This window comes from Chenopodium album, chromosome 12 (genome assembly GCF_948465745.1).
Source record: "Chenopodium album chromosome 12, dcCheAlbu1.1, whole genome shotgun sequence".
Lineage (NCBI taxonomy): Eukaryota > Viridiplantae > Streptophyta > Magnoliopsida > Caryophyllales > Amaranthaceae > Chenopodium > Chenopodium album.
In genome coordinates, this window is record NC_137845.1 from 21,147,696 (window position 1) to 21,162,569 (window position 14,874).

The window sequence follows — 14,874 nt, forward strand, 5'->3', positions numbered from 1 at the left end:
AACTCACTCATTTCTACAGGTGCCATATGATAAGGTGCTTTGGAAATTGGTGCTGTCCCTAGGACTAAATCTATTGTGAAATCAATTGCCCTCTGAGGTGTCATTCTAGGGATCTCCTTTGGAAACACATCTAGGAATTCATTCACCACTTCTATATCCTCTGGCTTAGTTGTCTCCTCATGATCCATGTTTCTGACACTACAAAAATACACTGGATGTCCCTTCTTAATGTACTTTGCCAACTTTAGCACGGATATTAACCTTGGGCACTTGGTCTCACCATGCATCCAATATGTTACTGATTCATTTTCACTTGTACTCATTTTTACTTTCTGTGATCGACAACTGATTTCTGCACTGTACTTGCTCAACCAATCCATTCTTAGAATGAGATCAAAATCACTGAATCCAAACTCGATGAGATCAGATAGAAATACCTTCCCTTCAATTTCTAATGGCACATCTCTAAAGGTTTTGGTACACTTCACTACCCCACCCGTGGGAATGGTTATAGGCAAGTCTACTACTTTTATTGCTTTCAAACAATCTTTAATTTTCGAAACAATAGTCTTTGAAATGAAAGAAAAAGTTACACCAAAATAAAAAAAAACTTTAACAGGAATAGAGTTAATAGAAAAGTACCAGTGATGAAATCTTTCGTGGAATCAGCCTCATGCCTACTCAAGACATTCAGTTTCCCTACAACCCTACCTTTCTGTTGATTATTCCTATTGCTATTGTTGTTGCCTTTTGCTCCATTCTGCTACACTCCTTTATTCCCAGAAAAGTTGTTGTTCCCTTGAAAGTTCCTTTGGGACCCTCCTGAATTATTATTCTGTTTGTTCCCATTAGGATTTTTGGAGAAACACTCGTACTCCCTATGCCCCAGCTTATTACAAGCACGACAAGTAACCTGATTGCCATCACAATCCTTCCTAGGATGGTTATTCTTGCACCTCTTGCAAAAATAGCGCCTTTCATTCTTGTTATTCCCTTAGTTATAGTTCCTAGCTTCTCCATTGAAGTTTCGTCCCCCTTGACGATTGTTAACTTGGGAATTATTGTTGCTGTGGAAGTTGTTGTTGTTATGGTGGTATTTCTCTTCTTAAAATTGTTCTGGTTACCCTGTTGGTTTTTAGAATTTTATCCCACCTCTTTTCTTTTCTCCTTCTCCTCTATCTCATCTAGTTCTTTCTTCTTCTTCACATCTAATGCATAAAGGTGTGCGGCTCTCCATACACTTCATCCAAGGTTTCAAACACTTGCCTACACAACTTCAGCTGCAAATCAGTAGTAAAACAACTCTCAAACTTCCTAGCCTTTTCTTTCTCTGTAGCAACAAACTCCTCAGCAAAACGAGATAGCTAGATAAACTTTGTGTAGTATTCAGTGACTGACATCTCCTCCATCTTAAGGTTTGAAAATTCCTCAGCCTTCTACTTCTGTAAGAAACTAGGGTAAAACTTATCTCTCAATTTCTCCTGAAACTTAGTTTGAATTCAGGTAATGCCTTAATGGCAGCTTCATTTTGCTGCCACCAAAGGTCAGCTTCACCTCTCAGATAATAAGTAGCACAACCAACCTTAGAATTTTCTGGGCACCCAACTGCCCTAAACAGTTTCTCAAATTCCCTTAACCAATTTTCCAGTATGGTAGGGTCAGGCTCTCCCTGATAGGTTGGTGGCTTGCTTTGTGCCACTTTCTTGAAAAGCTCATTTTGAGGATCCCCATTATTATTTGAATTCCTTGTCAAATGTTGGGCAACAGCTGCCAACCTCACAACTTCACTTAACTCTCCTTCATCATTGTTGTTACCACTTCCTTTTGCCATCTTTCTTTGCTTGAATTAAAACAAGGGTCTATATTAAATGTGGTCTTGGTTAGCTCTCAAGGTATACACTCATCTATTGATTAACACCCTTGAAACATTCACAATAAATTTGAAGCTAACAAATTGGGATAGCAAGAGCTAAAATTCCCTAAATTTGCAGCTTTGTCAATCAATTATTGATTGCTAACCAACCATACATTTAATAAATCATCACATAAATAAATAAAAATAATTCCCATAAATTCCCAGAGCTTAGAAATAATTCATTGGATTGCTTTTGAGTGAGGATTGGCTCATTGGGATAGTGACATGAAATGAATAATTTTGGGAATTGAAATGATTAATTGTCAATGAAATGAATTAATTGACAAGGAAATAAATGGAATTTTTATTAATAGTTAAGGAAATGAATTGAATAATGAAATAAAATGAGTTCTAAAAACTTATGCATTACATAAGCTCACTGTGGACATGCCGCTTATTACTTTACTAAAACTGAAAGAAACGATAAGCGGAAATGAAACTAAGAATCCCTAAAAGAAATGAAACTACAAAGATCTAGTTAGTCCCTTCGAACATTGTCCCTCTTATGTATGGACTGTTTGTAGCTTCCAGGATCGAACTCAGGATCATCTGCCTCCTCCATGAGTTCAGGTGACTCCGGTTCAGGCTCCACTTGAACGAACTCTTCCTCTTCCTCATCATCAGATGAAATATCGATTATAATTGGGGTTAGAGGTGGATTTGGATCAGAAATCTCCATAAGTGAATTGTCAACAGTATTGTTACTTTCTTCCATCGCCTCTCCCTCTTCTTGCTCTTCATTCGCCCCTGCTTGGTTGCCGTGAAAGAAGAACTACCTGACTGGTGGCTAAAAGAAGGGGGATTATTCCCTACTAGATTATCATAATAGTAGTCTGGATATGGGATATGCATGCGCTGACAATGGGGTTTCTCAACCCTAATGAGATAAGTAATTAGGAATCGGTAATCCGGATACCACTGACCATAAAAATCCTTGTGCTTGAAGTAGTTTGGGATGTCCCCCGGAAGGTAGAAATCAGAGAATTTTGATTTAACAGCGAGATATGGAGGCTCATTCGGAAGGTAATGAATGATCATAGCAGAGATACGGTCGGGAAGCTCATAAAGCTTGTTTATGAGGACATTACTCATGTAAGAACAGTAATAGCGAATTTTCTCTACATAATCATAGAGGTGTTCATTGTTTTTCTTAACAAGAGTACCAATTTGGGTGTTTTTGCTAGGAAGATTCGGCATCCTGTAAAGGAAAAGACTTAGAAAAAGAATTTCCTTCCCAAAGAAAGCAAAAATAATACAGTTCTTGCATGAATTAGGTTCAATGTTCAATCAAACAATTTACTTATTTCTTATGACATAAGTACATGCTCACAAGCAATCCATTCACATGATTAAATATCACAACCTAAATATTAATGCACACAAGAACATGATTATTTCTAACTTATGCTTTTAAAAGATTTTAACACATAATACTTACCTCAATCCTTGCTTTCTTGCAAAATGAACAAACTAAAAAAAAAAAATTGACTCCTCTTTTAAAAAAACAAAATTTTCGAAAATAAGCTTTGAAAAAGACCGGAAAATTTCAACCAACATAAAAATTTTTGACTCCTCTTTTAAAAAAAACAAAATTTTCGAAAATAAGCTCCGAAAAAGACCAGAAAATCACGACCAACATAAAAAAATTCGGATAACGTCGCCGACAAGGGTGGGAACCCAGGGTATTGGCAGTTAAGGGCACTATTACAAAAGTGACATTAGGTAACACTACATGGTAACACTTTTAAAGTTATAAAGTTCCTCAATATATAAGTAACACCTATGTAACTCTTTGATTTAATGTAACACTTGGTGGTAACACTTTGGTTTTACGTAACACTTAGTGGTAATACTTTTATATTAGGTAGCACTTTGTTGTAACATGCTAATATTAGGTAGCATTTATAGTTGTACTATAACACTTTGAATATTGATTTTAATTATTCTTAGGTACCACTTGGTTGAAAAATCTTACTCGTAATACTTTGATATATAGTGGCATATGTTAAAAAAATAAAAAAAATAAAAAAAAAACATTCTTATCTTCTCTAATTCTCTATTTCCTCGTTTACTCTTTCGGTCTTTCCTAATTCCCTGTTCTCTATTATTCCACTCTTAAAAACTCCTTTTATCACTCACTTCCCCACCGATCACCCCACGCCACTCCTACCCACTGGCCAACGAAGCCTCACCGACCACGGATTGAGTGACAAATTAATGATTCATCACACGTCCATCGTTTGTCGATCTAGCATTCATGGGGGTTGTTGCTACTCACGGAGTGGGTCGGAGACTTTCTGTTTTGGAGACTTTCTGTTTTAGGTAATCTTTTAAATTTTTGGTGGTTCTTTGTTGGATTATTGATTTGTTTTTCAATCTAGGGTTATTTGTTTGTTAGATTAGCAAGACAGCTAACAACGTCAACATTCTTTGCCACACAAATCATCCAATAATTATGTGCATTCAAGATAATAAAATCCCATTTTTTGCAAGGTACTTTACTTCAGCTTGTCTAGCATTAAATGTTGTATGGAATCAAAATAAGGATGAAGTAAGTTTTTTCTATGTAATTATGATCGAGGTTACTTTAGTATTTTTCTGTATATGCTGTTTGTGTGAGGGGTGTGAAGAAAGAAAAAAGGGATTGTGTAGGGTTTGTTCTTGGTCGGTTATTAGAAGCTTTGCATGCCAATTTAATTCAGTATCTAACAAGTTGATCAGGTGTGGGCATTTAGTTTTATGAAAATTTTGAAAATGGTACTACCCTTTATCTATCATAAACAGGGGATACAAATTACTATTAACTGCTTCTAGAGAGATGAATGATATGCTACCTTAAAAAAACCAAAGAAATAAAAGGATTGTGGAGGTCAAATTGTAAGCTATTATGTTATGATATGCTCAGTGAGTAGAGATAGTGGTTGGTATGGAGACAATTTTCATTATATTTGAATACTGATTTGGCTCTTTTTTTTTTTTTTTTTTTTTTTTTTTTTTGGGGGGGGGGGGCTTTCTTCCTTGTATTTAAACACTAACACAATTTATTTTGTGTTGTATGCAGTGATCATAGGATATACTTGATGGGAGATTATAAAATCGAAGCTCTTCTTATATTCGCAAGAGAAATGCCTTATAAAAAAATTGGAGGTACTTTAACTTAGACTTCAATACTTGATAGAATTTTGTTTAGTTTTTTTTTTTTTTTTTAAAATCCCTATTTCATCTATCAGCTTTAGGGATTAGCAAAACTATATGATAATCCGAAAATCCTATAATTCGATCCTCATTTGATCCGAAAATTTAGGATAACCGATGCGAAAACATTTTCAGATTGGATATCCGATCCGAAAATTTTGGATATCGGATATTGGAATTTCAGATTTCGGATATTTGATTATCCGAAAAAAAGTCGGATATAGGAAACCAGATCGGATATCCGATTCAAAATCCAAAAACATACCCTGCCAGCAAACACTAAATACCACCAAAGGCCCAAATAAATAGCCCTAAAGCCAAAATACCCAAACCAGAAAACCTAAATCAATCCCTAAACCTGCCGCCCCCCTTTCTCTCTCCTCTCTCCACTATCTTCTCTCTCCTCAAGGATTAAAAACCAGTGAAACCCATGTCGCACACTTCGTTCTCTTTCACCCTCTATTTCCCTTAGATCTCTGCATCCCCACTGCCCTTCTTAGCTACTCTATCTTTTGTCTTTCATATTCCCAAATTTTCCTCAGTTCTCCTCCACTAGAACCACCAACAAACCGACTTTTCTCATTCGAACCTCACGGTCGCTTCACCCCTCGGCCCACGCACCACCCTCCTCTAGCCACCATCATTAAACAACGACGACTACAGTTAGAAGATCCGCAACAACAACTGCAACCGAGGGTGATCACATCCTTGAGCTTCCAACCCGCAACACCAAGGATGAGTCGACGACTTCTCAGTCTATTGAAATTTATTTGCAGAATTATTTGAAATTTCTTTGTTTTTGTAATTGGTTTGTGTAAAATTTATTTGTTTTTTTTTTGAAAATATTTGTTGGGTTTTTTTTTTTATTTATTTATATTTTTAGTCTATTCTATCTTCTTCTTGTTCAGTTGCAATCAACTAATTTATTTAAGAGAATTGTTACAGAATTTTTTTTTTCATTTTTTTTTGTTGTTTGAAACATACAGAAATCATTTGTTTGCTCAAGTTCAATTTTAGCATATATAATATCAATTTGTCTTTTAAAAAATAAATTTAGCCAAATTATCAAAAAAAATAAAAAATTATTAAAAGGGTCGGATATTGGATATCCAAACTATCCGATCCGAAATTTTCGAATATTCGAATATCCGATCGGATACGGATATCAAATATAGGAATTTTCGAATACGGATATCCGATCCGTGCTCACCCCAATCAGCTCATTGCTTGAGTAAAGAGATACATTGTTCAAGGTGTTAGTGTGAACCTTATTGAAAATGTGCAACTAATGTATATTCTGAAGATCATTAAATATAATAAATAAGACAACATAGTATTTGATGTGACTTGTAGCATTTCTTTGTCACATAGGTTTGCTTTTGCTTGTTTGTCTCATAGGAGATTGTTTACTTTACTCCCTTTGTCACATATTAAATTTTCATTTCTATTTTGTATGTGAAAGAAAAGTAGCAATCCCTTATGGTCTTGTAGGATATAGAAACTTTTACATGCGGGATCAAAGAAATTAGAAGATTTATTGAAGTTAATTCTAAAAATATTGAAGTTCCTTACTTGCACAAAACAAACCTAACCCTTATCCCTTCATTCATTAGAGATAACTCAGAATGTCATAGTTGAATAAGATGGGCTAGATATATGGATTGATTTACGACATAGCTCTGTTGTTAATACCCGTACTATTGATTTCTTTAAAAAAAAATCCATACTAGTGATGCGTTGAAATGTAGGTCTTTACCTGCAATTTTATTTTCGTTTATACCTTTATAAGCATGTTGATGTTTTTGAGTGGATTATTGACTTATTATATTATAATAGTAGTATACGGAGTTTATATAAACTAATTCTTACATACATGCAGGGTCAAAGAAATGATGGTGAATTTGATGAGTAGTGCATTTTGAGATCAAAAGACATATACACATGCATGGAGCAACACGATTGAAGATGGATCAGAAATACTAGATCTTTGCTCTATTTTTTTGTATAAATATCATTGAGAATAATGTATGGTTACTTACATAGTGTCACACACTCACACTGTCATCTATGCATAATATATTTTTGTTCAAAGTTCACTCATATATTTGCATAAGATATAATAAAAATAAATCAATATATAATTTATTTTTAAATTTATATTAATTTTTTTCCTTCTTCTCAATAATAATAATATAATATTAAATGTTACCTATTGATTAACATGGTGTATTAGCTTACAAAAAGTGATACATAATGTCGAACATAGTGATACCATATGTTAACACATGATTGAAAAATGATACCTAAATATCAACAAGGAGTTACAATAGTTCATAAAAGTGATACATAATGTCTGATATTGTTACTATCCGATTGAAAAATATTACTAAAGATAAGTAAGTGTTACTTAAGAATTAAAAAGTTACACTTTAAAATTGATACTAATAATATAAAAAAGTGTTACATAAGAGTTTATAGTAACACTAAAGTGTTACCATACCTTACCCAAAGTGTTACATAAGACCTAAGGTAACATGGGCGGATGTATCACCTACTAAAGTGTTACCTATTATCTATAATAACACTTTTACAATTTTATATAACATTTTTTGGGTGTTACTTAAGGTTAGTTATGTACTAGTGAGGGGAGGGGAAAATGGTGGTTGGCTGGTGGAGGTAGTGGTGTGGGTGGATAGTTGGTGGTTGTAATTTTTGTATTTTTTTTAAACAAAAAATCTAACCATAGTTAAGTTTTATTTACAATTTAATGAATTAAGGTTGACAAATTTTCAAATAAGGTCATTTCGTATAAGCTATTTTCAAGAGGGTCACCATGTGTGCATATCAGAAGTTAGGGGTCACAGTTGAGGATTTCCCAAAAAAAATTGTATTTTTTTCCTTGAAAATCACATGCAAGCAATTAGGCAATTTAAAGCAACTTCACGTTTTTGAAAGACCAAATAAGTTAAGACATGGTATACAAAACAAGTTATGACAATTTAAAATAAAGTCACATATTTTTTTTTTTCGAGGGTAAGCAGAGCTAATGCATTAATTCATAAACAAAGTGTCCGAGAGTACATAAGGTGAAATCATTGCTGGACAATGATTGACCCAAACTTTTTCAACCCCAAATGACATTAGCTTAGCAAGGTGATGAGCGACAAAATTGACATCCCTTTTTCTCATGATACCAAGAAAAAGAAGCTAAAGAACTACATAAAATAGAATATCATTAAGTACACCATAAAAATCAGATAGATACACCGAGTTATTCATGAGGCAAGTAATGAGGAGTTGGCTATCTGACTCAAGTATGACTTGATCAAACCCGAACTTTCTTGCAAGTTTGACTGCCAGGAGAAGCACTTTACCTTCAGCTATTTCCGGTGACCACCAGGGCTTTAACTCTACGAGTGGCAGAAAATAACACTCTACCTTAATAATCACGAGCCACCACACCCATTCCAACCCCCCCTTAATCACTCAAAGATGCATCAGAATTGAGCTAAACATACCCAGTTGGGGGTGCGCTCCACTTATTGCTGCTAGACCTTGGTTTGCTACCTGTAATTGCATAAACCATCTTGTTATATAAGCCAAAGTCCTCAACTTCCCTGGATACTCTCGCAAGAAGAACCTCATTAAAAGTATTAGCGCCAGTAAAAACCTTCTCATTTCTCTCCCTCCAAATCACCCAGGCCAAGACTGCAGCACGAAACTGGATCTTACCCCCAAGCTGCCCCCATCTCACGACCAAATCACATATGGACTCCCCCTAGAAGCACAATAGTTGCATAATCACTTTCGACCCATAAATCATGCACTCGCACACACTCAAAGAGGGCATGTGCTACAGATTCTTCCTCATCTCCACACCAAGGACAACGAGCTTCATCAATTAAGTGGCGAAACTTCAATAGACTCCTTGTCGGCAGAGTGTTTGTGAAACACCTCCAAATAAAATGCAAGACTTTCGGAGAAGCTTCCAGCCCCCATATCTGCCCATGCTTTGTGAAAATGGTCGAAGTTACAGCCTTTGCCTAGCATGTATGAAGTTTTTTTCGAGTACAATTCGTCTTTAGAGAACGCGTAAGTAATGGTGTCCCTTGAAGTTTTCTCGCTCAACGGGATTGAAAGAATGCACTTCTTATCTCTCTCGTTAAAAGCAGAAGAAATAATTTCTTCGTTCCATTCCATTCTCGTGAAATCCACCAAGTCACTCACATTATTCAACCTTGCCACCTCCGTACTCGTCACAAACCTTCCTTCCTCATAAGCGACCCAAGGGTCCTTCCATATATTCACCAATGTGCCATTGCCTATGCGCCAAATCAGCCCCTCCTTCACTAGAGCTTTTGAGCTCCAAATACTCCTCCAAGAGTAGCTCCCTGCAATCCCTAAATAAGAGTCAAGGAAAGAGCTATTAGGGTAATACTTCGCTTTCATCACACGACTAAAAAGGGAATTTTCGTTGTGAATGAGCCTCCAAGCCTTTCTACCTAGTAGATTGACATTGAAGACCTCTAAATCCTTGAAACCCATTCCCCCAAGGCATTTATGTGTACTCATAGCATCTCAAGACTTCCAGTGAATTTTCCTTTCCGATCCCGTATGACCCCAAAAGATCTTGGTCATAGCCGAACAAATACTCTGAATAACCGAGGTTGGAAATTTATACACACCCATCAAGTAAGTGGGGATAGCTTGTATAACCGATTTTAGGAGTACTTCTTTTTCGACTCTTGAAAGTAGCTTCTCCTTCCATCCCTGCAGCTTTTTCCGTATTCTGACTAAGAGTGCTCTAAAAATTACTTTCTTCGATCTCCCCACTATCGTAGGAATTCCCGAATATTTGCAATGATGATCAAACGGACGCATATGTAGACAAGAAGGCCTCGTTGCTCAAGTAGTCTAACCTCTCCACCAACTCATCTTATTGCTCCATGCTTACCCCTCTACTGAACGACACTTCTGACTTTTCAAAATTAATTTTCTGACTAGATGCTACTTCATATTTGTTGAGTATATCAACTATCACTTCGCATTCTTATAGAGTCGCCCTAGCAAAAAGTAATCTATCATATGCATACAAAAGATGAGAGATAGAAGGCCCACTCCTACTTGCTTTTGTCCCATGTAGCTTGCCAATCCGAACTTTATTATGAAACATATGAGAAAAAGCATCATCCACCATAGTAAATGATAGGAATGGTGTCCTTCAAATAAGTGTATTATTCCGATAGAGGGTTCGAAATTATTAGAAAGCTAATTATTCAGTGAGGTCAAGTAATCGGAATGCCTAGTTGGAGGCCGCTTCCGATCAGTAATATTAATCCATAATTAATATTACAGCTTAATCTTGACTGAACCCTTCGGGTCACACCCAAGCAACTAACGATTCAATATGACGAATTAATGCGGAAGAAATTGATGAGTCTCTCGAGTAATCTGAATTCAGACGTTAGAAATCGAGCTAGAAGCGTCGAAACCGAGTGTCGCAAGTCGAGTCGAATTTATAAAAGACGAGACGATAAAATCAATAGTTAATCAACAATTTACCAAAATACCCCTAGCATTGGAATGCCCTGAGCAAACCGAGTGCTAGGGGCAAAAGATGCTAGCATGTGCACCGCACCTATGCAATGGTGCTAGGTGCACATGGCTAGCATACACCAGCCGCGCACAAAGCAGCAGCAGCCCGCATATGCGTGCGTGGCTTGCTGCGCGCATGTGCAGGCAGGTGTACAAGGACAGCATTGCTGGCGTGCCAGCCACTATGCACCTAGCAGCAGCCAACTAGCAAGTGTGCGTGCTGGGCTACGTGTGCAAGCATAAGAGCAGTAGCATGCATCCCCGCACTAAGCAGCCACGTCAGTCCTAGCCAAGGCCCAAGGCAGCTACCACGTGGTGCGCGAGTGTGAGGCCGTGTGGTGTGTGTTGGGTTGCTAAGGGGAAGCTTGGGGAGGAAGGTTTGGTCGCCCCACTTGTGGTCCTCACTTAACCTCTCCTTCTACGATTGCCACTTGTTGATTAATTAGTTGTTTGATAATTTCTTTTATTTTTGATTTAAAAAATAAAATGGGAAAATTGATTTTACCAACTCTCCCACATTGATGGGAGAGTGGAATTCTCTCATGACATTCTCTATAAATACTCATCTTGGGATTTTGAGAAAGTCACTTGAGTAAGAACTCAATAAGGCATCTCCACTTGAGAGAAAACCTTTAAGTTCATTAATTACTCGGGTAGTGTTTTGGTCCGACTTGGCTAAACTCCAAGTAAGAGACCGGTCGGGGTCGAGTTGCGGGTGGATACCGTAGGAGGTCTATGCGCTTGCAAGACTTGGCTTTGATGTAAGAGCTCCGAGTGAGAGCGAAGCACGCGGTAAGGGTAAGATCGTCTTTTCTCTCTTTCTTGTTATTTATGTCGTTTAGTTATATTTACTGTGAGCGGGTCTTGGGGTCTGGTTTTGTTCTGCGGTGATTTGGACTCACCGAAACCTAACAGCGGTATTGGAGCCTTGCTCATTTATTTTTGTAACTAAAAATTTTCAAGGGTTTAAAAATGGATTTAATTTTTGGTTTTGTTGCTAATTAGATTAGTAGCTCGATTTTATTAATTTTAATCTCGTTTTATTAAGAACTTTGGTTCCAGAACCCAGATTTTCGCCCAAGACTAGTGAATTTTTGGGTGGAATCGATATTCTGGAAACATTCTAATGCTTTAAGGGTTGCAAAAAAGCCAAATTCTGCCCAGAAATGCCTGTTTCGAGGGATTTTTCGTTTTGACGAAATTTTTTTAAATCTTTTAAACCTTGAATCTTAATGACATATTAATTGTGATTATGCATTTGGTTCTTTCCTTTATGTTTCTGCAATTTTAGACCACTTTTGAGAATAATTACTTGGTAGTAATTGGTGCTTAATAGTTGGCTCAAATTTTCACATAACTGCAAATAAATTTCTTTAAGTGTGAAAAGTTTGTTTCTTGAGGCTCATAAGTACTAAAGATTCAATCTTTAATTATTTTAATTGATTGGAACTTTTTGTTACTAAATTCCATGTATGTTTGATTTAATCATTTATTAAGTTGATTGGAATCATAAAGTTTCAATATTGTGATAGAATTTTAATTAATCTTCAAATTTGAAGATGTAATTTTTCAAGGATTCACAAGTTAAAGTTGGAATCTTTATTTGAATTTTATGTTCATAATTCTAACTCCTTTTTAATTTTGTCAAATCTCATGATTAATTTATGTTGGTTAAATTAATAGTGAGAATAACCCTTATTTACTTTGTTGCATCAAGTAGGACCAATATTATTATAAGAATAGTTCTTGGAAATAGTTTTGGTTTTGTGCACTTGAATGAATTTATTAAGTTGGACTTGTTATAATTTTCATTTTGCTCATTAAATTAATTCTAAAATTAATTTAGAATTAATTTCATAAGTAACACAAAATTCGGAATTAATCCCGAGAGTATAACACATAAATTAAGGCAAAACCACCCTCGGCCAACCGGGCTGCACAGCAGCCCGCATGTGGCTGCCAAGGGTTGGCTGTGCTTGGTGCGTGCGCCACTCACATGTGTGGCTGATGCTCGCAGCATGGCGCTGCAAGGCAATAGCAGCATGGCGCAGCAGGAGCCCATGCTGTGCATGCCATGCGTGCTGCGTATGCGGGTTGTACGTATGTTGTTGGTGTTTGGTTTGTCCGACTCACCGTGGAAACAAACCCAAAAACAAGACCGCAATCGCAATAAATAAAACCATAAACATAATTAACTTAATGACAAGATTAAGATAATAATTATACCTTTGACGCGTGCTTCGCCCGACCTCGAGGGGCTCTTACTTCGAAAGCTAGCCTCGAAAATATGACGACCTCCAACGGAAGTCCACCCACAAATCGAACACCGACTAGGTCCAATGCCTTGGAGTTAGCAAGGCCCGACCGAAACCCGAGTAATTGAGTTCAAAGGTTTTCACAAAGGTGATACCTTTTTCAACTCTTAAGTTCAAAGGTTTTCACTACTAGTGATGCCTTTTCCAACTCTTACTCAAGTGCTTTTCCCAATACCCCAAGTTCGGTATTTATAGGGAAATGCAAGAGTGTGAAAAGCTCTCCCATCAATGTAGGGGAATTTGAGTTTCCCATTTTATTTTAAAGCTAAAATAAAATTAACAATAAAACTAGTAATAAATCAACAAGTGGCAAGCATACAAGGAGGAGTAGGTGAGGACCATTTGGAGGAGGGGGGACCAAACTTGCTCCCCACTCTCACTCCCATAACTGGCCACCTCAACCCCATAGCCCCCAATTAAATCGCGCCATGTGGCACCCACACTTGGGCGCCAAGGCACCCAAGGTGGGCTGCCATGCGCTACGGCCAAGCAAGCCACGCACCAAGTGCGGGCTGCTTGGCCGAGGCTAGTTGCCTGCACGCCGCGCACAACGTGCGGGCTGCTAGCTGCTGTCTGCTAGCATGCCTCGCACATTGGTGCGGGCTACTAGTTGCGTCCTGTTAGCATGCCTCGCACATTGGCGCGAGCTACTAGCTGCCACGGCCTAACAAGCCACGCACCAAATGTACGGGCTGCTAGCTGCCGTATGCTAGCACAGCCACGCACACTAGTGCGAGCTGCTAGCTGCGGTATGCTAGCCCGAATTGCTTTTTACTATTTTTGACTCGACTTTCAAGGCTCGGTTTCGACGCTCCTAGCTCAAATTTCCGATGTCTAAATATTAATTACTTGTTCGACTTATTAATTAATTCCTAATTAATTCGTCGCTTCGGCTCGTTAGTTTCTTGGGTGTGACATGAAGGGTTCAATCAAGATTAAGTTGTAATATTAATTATGCATTAATATTACTGATCGGAAGCGGCCTCCACCCAGGCATTCCGATCACTTGACCTTACTGAAAAATTAGCTTTCTAATAATTCCAAACCCCCTATCGGAATAATACACTTGTTCGAAGGACGCTAATCCTTTCAATCTCCCACTTGTCCTTTCGGACAAGTGTGCTTTTAGTGTATAGCCCTTTTCCTATGTCGCTTAATGCCTCTTCATGAACTATAAGGTAAGATTTATTTGTCATCCTTATTAGGTCCAGAAGTGTTTCTCGATTCCGAGTCCGACTGTCAATAAACAGATGATTTCTAAAATCCATCCGAGCACGGCCATGCATTTCATGAAGAGGCCATGTAAACAACAGACATCTTCCCTATCGTTAATAGGAGGACATTTCCAGTCTTGTAATGTAGCTTCTCTTACTGAGAGGACCTAGCCGCCCGAGTGGTGCCTTTATAATCCCCCATTACGGCAGACGTTTGACAATCATCAAAGCGGACTAGTATTCAAACAAGAAAGCTCACAATACTCATGGTCGAGGAAAAAGGTTCCGATAGCAATAATGAGAACTATACTTCTCATAGGTCGATCTAGTATGGTTCTAAACCAATACCTGTGCAAATGATTCATGACAATCATGTCCTTGTAGCACAAGAAACGTTGCTATAAATCAAACTACACACTAATCTCAAATGGTCATTAATCGTCCATCATTTAAATGACCTAGATTAGGGATAATTTCGATTATAACATTCAATGTTCACTTAATAGGTTTTTCCTTACCAAGACTGGTCTTGATACCCTATTTTGAATATTCTAAGAATCGAATGGACTCATTGTATAATTCTAAACCACAATTAAATAGCCAATGGAGTGATTCAAATTGCATGAAAATTTAATTACTC